Source organism: Triticum urartu, chromosome 3, assembly GCF_003073215.2.
Source record: "Triticum urartu cultivar G1812 chromosome 3, Tu2.1, whole genome shotgun sequence".
In the NCBI taxonomy this organism is placed as follows: Eukaryota; Viridiplantae; Streptophyta; class Magnoliopsida; order Poales; family Poaceae; genus Triticum; species Triticum urartu.
This window is the reverse complement of record NC_053024.1, coordinates 233,186,703-233,194,603: the sequence shown is the minus strand read 5'-3', so window position 1 is coordinate 233,194,603 and position 7,901 is coordinate 233,186,703.

Here is a 7,901-nt window from a genome sequence, read left to right as displayed (position 1 = left end):
GCGAGTTTTCTTATTCCTGCAGTACAGGTACAACCGCAACCACTCGGGGGTTCCATAGCTAGTTGGTGAGGTAATAGCTTACCAAGGCGATGATCAGTAGCTGGTTCGAGAGGATGATCAGCCACACTGGGACCGAGACACGGCCCAGACTCCTATGGGAGGCAGCAGTGGGGAATTTGAGTTATACATTTGTGTATTGATAAGACCGTTCACAATTTCTTGAAGCTCGATCTCCCCAGCAGCGGTCGATTGAAATTGAGAGAATAAGCTAAATAATTTTGACTTTACTTTTTTTGATTCTGAAATCGCCTTCAACAACTAGTACTCCTGTGAAATAATAGGTTAGATACAGTGACTTTCTATTCAAAAAATATTCGTTGATTCAATTAAAATATATTTTGGAATGGAGGGGGTACATTTGAATATACATTGTACACGAGTATATATTAAAAAATATGCAACTTACCCCAGTTCATGCATGGTTCCAGATATAATCTCCTTGGTTGCAAAAAAAAGTTAGATTTGCGTATGAATATATATAGCATGTTCAAACTCACAACAAAGATTGATGCCCCCTTTTACATCTGATTTACAAATGCCATTATCTCGGGTTCAAATAGATGAATGCACTTCCTATGAATTCGAATCTTCGAAACCCCCTTTATGTTGATTTCGACATGTATTCTATTTTGTAGCTAGCAATTTGGAATGTATCCATGCAAGTGACAAATGTATAAAGTGCTTCACACTAACAACATGGAGTGCACTAATTAATGTTTATATATGAATTGCAAAATCATCCATTGCATGTATTTCAAACCGCTCTCACTCTATGGATCGATAATATGAAATAAACACATGCACATGCTAGAATTCAATTGCAGTTGAAGAAAGAGCCTACTCCTGGTACTGTATATTAGTGATAGGGGTGTGTACAAAGTACACGTGAATACCAGGCATTGTGCATGTGTGTATACTATCGACGAACTAGCCCCCAAGCTTGTATAACATACTAAGGGCCTAGGGTTACAAATCATATATAGTCGGCTTATCCCAGTGGGGATAGAGTCCTCCACGACTCTGGTAGCTTCATGTTGTACGCCGAGTCCACCACATGGGTCTTCGTATAACACGTCTCAGTCCAACCTATATGTGGCGCAGGATGGAACCGACCCATGAGTCTTCATGTTGACCCACCACAACTAGAAATGATGTGCCCACCACACCACACATGCAATCGGCCACTAAGAAAATAAACATATACAATAGTACAACGGTATCTAGCTCACGATACATCTCCATATTTTGTTGATGACACTGACAGACTTTGCATTTGATGCGTGCTCCGTATTTTGTTGAAGACACTTATGGTCATTGTATTTGAAGCGCAAGCACGATATGGTCACTGGACTTCAGAATAAGCTCATCACGGTCACCACATACATTTTGTCGTGCTAACCAACATGTGGTTGGATGGTTAGAGGACAGTGGTTTCTCGAGCCCACCAAGGTTAAAGTCCCGGTGCTCGCATTTATCTTGTGTTAATTTCAGCATTTTCCGACGATGTATGTTCAGTGGGAGGAGACGTTCCACTCGACTACGAGGCACCTATGGTGACTTCGTAAAATCTCAAGATCATATATGCTGGCCCACTCTCTCGAAGGTGCTCATAGGGGTAGGGTTCGTGTGTGTGCGCTTATAGCGGTGAGTGCTTGCGCGTATATATGAGCCCTTGCGTCTGTACCGTGTTAAACAAATACATATCATGATTATACGGTCACTGGCTCACCCGTACAACTCCGTATTTTGTTGATGACACAATCAATTGACCAGTTAAACGTTCCACGCGGCACAACTAGTGTTGCACCATCGGGGCACGTAACCGTGGGGCCCACCTGTCAGCCCGTATATGAAAGAAAGAAATGGTAGTTTGAGTCTGTACTATGTTAATAAAATTGGAGTACATTTTAGGGTGATCATACGGTCACTGGCTCACCATACAGCCCCGTAATTTGTTGATAACACGATCAATTGACTAGTCAAACGGTCCACATTCAGCAGCGCACATTACCATAGGGCCCACCCGTCAGCGCGTATATGAAGGACAAAAATGGTAATAAATGAGTGGTTTCGGCGAGGGCGGGCCGGCCGCGGGCGGCGGGGGCTGGCGGTTCGGCCGGTGGTGGCTGGCGGCTCAGGGGGGGTGGAGTTTGATGATAAACTGGAGGCCCTTGATTTCATATCAAACGGCTGGAAAATCTAATGACCAGAGATGAAAAAGTCAGTCGACTGACGTGTAGCCTCACCCCGCACGTATACATGAACGCACGCAAGACACGCACGCATGTAGGCGTGCAACACTGACACGTACACATGCACGCATGCTGGCGTGCAACACTGACATGTACACATGCACTCATGAACACACGCACATACGCACCCATGCATGCAACACTGAAAGGTACCCTTGCACGCACGCAACACTCGCACGCCTACATTCACACAGCACACGACGCAAGACACACGTTCAACCTATACGTGCATGCACCCTTTGTTAAGGACATGGATTGTTACGGGTATTAATCAATCTTATCTGTGATAAGCAGAACATTGATGTTTGCAGCGGTCTTTATGAATCACAACGTATCGAACGGGCTATCAACATAGTAGGCTTATCTACATGAAAAAGATGACGTCACACTCAATGAACAATCATCGGTTTATGAAATGCCCGCTTCTGACCGCCCTGGCCCACCAAAGGTTCCTCTGTTGTGCGCTGCCTGCGTTGGGTCACTCACATGCATGCCATGCACCCAAAGAGCCCACATGTCAGTGGAAGAACGGTGTGGTGTCCTAGGTCAGAGTCGAGGGCGCCACTCGCGGCACGCCCGGCTGAACACGCCTCCGTGCCGCATTCAAACGCCTCCATGAAACCCGCCCGTGTGGAAGCCGAGAAACCCACTCTAGACACATGTCCGTTCATGACCGGGCCACTCCCCTATCTCCTCCACCATTATGTCCACTCTTACAATGGCTTACAAAGAGTAGTTATTCCGCATCCAAGCCGGCTGGGTATCCCGCCGGTACGAGCTATGCAGCTCGCTGATCCACCTCCCTCCCCTCGCCCGACGGAGCCAGTTGCCGCCCCAAGCCGTGGAATTTTGCCATGTGTTGTTTTCATGGACTAGCAAGATGCCCGTGCATTGCACGGAACATCAAATGCATTTTTTTACAAACTCCCACATGCATGCAAGGGATAATTAATGTCCTCCTTTGCTAGTACCAAGAGGCAAACACCATTAATATTGCATCAATTACTGTTAGTGGCCTTGTATATCTGCAAATTGTAATTTTGATAGTGGCCCATTGTATATAAAAATTGAGGGGGAAAGATGAGAGATAAGGTGAGGAGGAGTGGGGCGTGGTGGTGACTGGTGGTCGGACTGGGCGGAGGCATGGGGATGGACGGTGCATTATGTCTAGGTTTGTATCTCTCTCACACACACCCACGTAGGTGGGGGACGTGCACGAAGAGAAGAGGCGCACGCACGGCGCACGTACTCCCGTCTCTTTCCCAACCACACCCGCGCGGGTACACGGTGGAGCTCATTTATGTACGAAAAAGGCAGCCCACGTGGTAATTTGGCACGTGTACTGGTTGTCCACTTGTGGAGGGAGGATCGTCTACCACGGGTGAACAAACAAATTGCGACTTGACGCGTTATGTTAAATTAAAAAAAAGAGACAAACCATGTGGGGCCTACCTTAGATGCAAGGCTCTATACACTGGAGTAATTTTGATGTGTCCCGTCAACTCGTAGAACGAGGAGAAGCTTGCTTAGTACGCCGTCTACCCCGCCCACGGGCACGGTGGCTCGCAGGATGAGGTGAAGCTTCCTTACTAGTACGCCTTACACCGTTCCCTCGCCCATGCGCGCGGTGGCTCGCAGCACGAGGAGAAAATTTTACTACTCCCTCCGTTTACTCCTCGTCCCTACTACGTACTTTGGTTAGTACTCCCTCCATTTACTTATACAAGGCCACTATAAAAAATACATTTTGCATCTATACAAGGCCACAAATAGTAATCGAGACAAAAGTTACTACTCCCTCCTTTCCAGTTTATGGCTCAATTTCAAAATCTCTCCAACCAAGGTAGACGGTGAGTGGTCGAATTAATTTCGTATTTTGCACAAGTAATTAGTACGCTCATTTTTCTCAAGAAGTTATGTTTACCGAGGCATTAATTAGAACGAATGCATGAATGACCACTAAATTTCCATGAACTTGTACATGCATTGGTTAGTTTCCTCTTGACACTGCTTGCGTCGGGTGATCTAACGCACCTCAAAATCCAACATGTAATGGTACTACTACTAGTATAGTAGAATTGAGACCTATCAAATGGAAAAACGAATGTTTTTTAGATGAGCCCTATAAACCCTAGCGGGTACGTACTCCGTAAAACCAGATTTTTCCAAAACTAAGTCGCTCCCTTTCATGAACTCTGTAGTATACTCCTCCGTCGACGCTCCCTTTCATGAATTCTGTACTTCCTGTCGCCGACATGTGGGACATATAGCAACCGGGTCGACGTGTCAAGCACCAAATAACAGTGCAGAACACCAGGGGGACGCACCCCACTCGTACCGGCCCAGTAGTAGTAATGAACAATGAGACGTCAAATCACAATGCCGCACTTTCCGAGACGGACGAAGCAACCATTATTTCACACTTCGGTTCGCCATCATCTCAAACCACGTACTAGTATTGCTTCTGCCTCAAGAGGGACACGCGCATCTCCTTGGTACATCATGACACGTGGGACCGCATGACAGGCCATGCTCCCCCGTCGATCGCTCGGTAAAATCACCTCATTTTTACTATACTTCCTCCGTGTCGGTTTACCACATGGCATGCACGTCGTTCTAGGTTGAGAATTTAATTGGCTATATATGTGATGAACAGTACTCTAGCCTTTTAAAAAATGTATACTTTTGTATAGCAGTACTATCGATGGATTGCGCCATGGAGCAAAACTTGAAATTAAAAAAGGTGGTACATATAGAGAGCGCTCGTCGCCAAATTATGCATATAGTACTATTAAAAAGGCTAGTCACAATAAGGGTGTCCAGCACAACCCACCCCTCAAATAAAACTAAGAGGGTGCTTGGATACGTTTTAGTCCCATGACTAAAAGTAGTGGGACTAATACATGCTAGCCTCACCCATGCTTGGATCCAAATACTAAAAAGGCTAAAATCAAGTTAATGAGCATTTATTATCCTCCAAACCCTCCAATCCAGAACTCGCCTGTGTTAAAGGAGAGGAGTTAAATGAGTAGAGAGAGGACTAATCCACATTTTAGTAGGGGTACCCCTGACTAAAAAAATTTAGTCTCAAGACTAGTTTTAGCCCCTCTTTAGTCAGGGGTGCTTGGAACTTTAGCCTCTTAAAGAGACTATTTTTAGTCAGACTAAAATAAGTCCCTTGGATCCAAGCACCCTCTAAGCATCCTAGAATTCTTTGACAAAACCAAGCACCCTGAAATTCTTTGACAACTAAACTGCTGGCTATATGATGCTGGCCATATATATTGTACGTATATAATGTGAAGAAACGAGTGGTAGTACTATACAACCTAAAAGATGAAATGTAAGAAATACTAGTATGTACGTACTGAAGAGTTAAAGTAACGACAAGAAACATAACATAGTTCTGCTGGGGGCTCAGCACAACACACCCCTCAAATTAAATTAAGCACACCTGAAATTAAACTTTGCAACTATTCCGGTAGACACTGCATTAGAACCACCATGAGCAACGACACTGCCACCTTACTCGGAGTCCTTGTCCACGTCCTCGACTTCGTCCTTGTCCCTCTTCCTCTTGGCCGATACTTCTTTGCTTGAACTGCACACTCGGTTGTTGCTCTTCATCCAACCCTTGTAGACATTGAAGCAAAGGTAGCCATCCATTGCAGCGTAGTGGATGTGGTCTATATCTAGTACATTCCGCTGCCATGCATGACGATGAAACATGTATGGAGGTTTCTCCAGTTTACCGTACGAAGGATGAACCATGGCTCCTGCCAGGGTCAGCATTGAAGGCTGATGAGAGGACACCAGCCGATTCTTCTGGAGGTCGAAGGGGTTGCCTACAACGAGACCTATCCGACGCAGGACATCCCTGTCGTTCTTAAAGTCTACAGTAACGAATTTCACTGTTTTGTCCTTGAGGAAGTTCTTAAAATCCTGGCACTCAATGTCGACATGGCATATGTGGTAGACCAAGCAAACGTTATCAACGCAAACCTGGATCACGGCGAGCTTCTTCCTCTCTTCGTCCTTTAGATCCTTCTCTGGTCCTAGGACTATGGTGTACTCAACATCTAGCCCAGCGACCCACTCATCAGCTGAGTTTTCGAACATGCGTCTGAAGCGAGAAAGGCATCCTTTCACCGTCACGGAAGAACGGGTGTAGATGACGTCGAACTCATCGCCGGTGATGGTTCTAACCTTGTACTCACCACTGATCGTGGAGATTTGGGATGCCATGGATTTGGGAGGAGGTTTAGGATTAGTGGAACTGCCGTAATGTGAATGGACGGGACGACTAGGAGTGAACCGCCGTAGTATTGAAGGACGTGCGGGGACGAGTAGGAGCGAACTGCCAGCGTGCGAACGGCAGGGTAGTGGCTTTCCATTCTCCCATGATACGGGCTTCCAAGAGCCCTTGGATCTGAGATCGAACGGTTGCATGGCGTGATTCTAGACCTATGGGTGAATATCCTATCCTGGAGGATTATTCTATAAATTTTCAGCAACTTAGCATGCGACTGTTTGATCTCAGATCCAAGGGCTGCCAGCAGCCCGTATCATGGTCGCGCCTACCACGACCGTTGCATCGCTCGCGCGGTCGCGCCCTTCGAGATTTAACACGGTGCGTTAGGCTATCTGATGTTGGCATGTCATACATAGTCATCACTTAGTCACTCATACTACAACAAGGTTGGCTATAAGTGTATTTTTTTACTCCTCTCTATCTCTTTCTTCGTACTCAAGGAAGAAACGGTGCTAAGCACGTGTATTTATTGCATTTGCCAAGGAGTGACCTCTTCCAATGAAATGGTGTTGCTAAGTTTGCTTCATTTAATTAGCTATAGACTCAAAATTGTCTTTTCACCTAGGTACACGTGCTTAGCACCATTTCTTCCTTGGGTCACCAAACTAGTCTCCTTCTTCTTGATTAACTTGCCACATCAGACTTTATGCTTATGTGGCAAGCTTAAGCACCTGTAGGAGCAAGTAAAAGGAAGTACAATAGTGCGCTTTACATGGCATTTTTGCATATGTGGAGGAAAGAGAGGCAAGGAAAAAGTGGAGAAGTGGGCTCTCATGCAAGAGCCAACCTCTACTACATGGTGGAGCATTGGGGGAGGCACCTGTATGGAGGTGGTCAGGAATCTGGGAGACTCACGCCGGTCATAGCGCCGCAGTTAAAATGATAATGGCAAGTCAAATCATGGGGCCCCACCTTTCCAGCAGTAACTCGCTGTCAAATCACACAGCCCTACGTTTGCTGCAGCCTACTCCCTCGTCTTCTCCCGTCTCTGTCGAACCGACTAGGCGGAACTACCGCGCCGCCTACCGCGCAGGAAAAGCCCCACCCTCGACTTTTAAATACAACTACATCCGCTTAAGAATCCAATGATATACTTTTTGTGACATAGTAACTCATATTTAGTTAGTCAAATGGATGACCTAGAACTACGTGCAGGCCCTATAAACCGAGACGCCTAAAAATAAAAAAACCGAGACGGAGAGGGTAGTTCAGCACGTATCTTTTTAGATCAATATAGTGGGGATTCACCAAGGTGCAAAACCAAGTGGTAGGCTGCT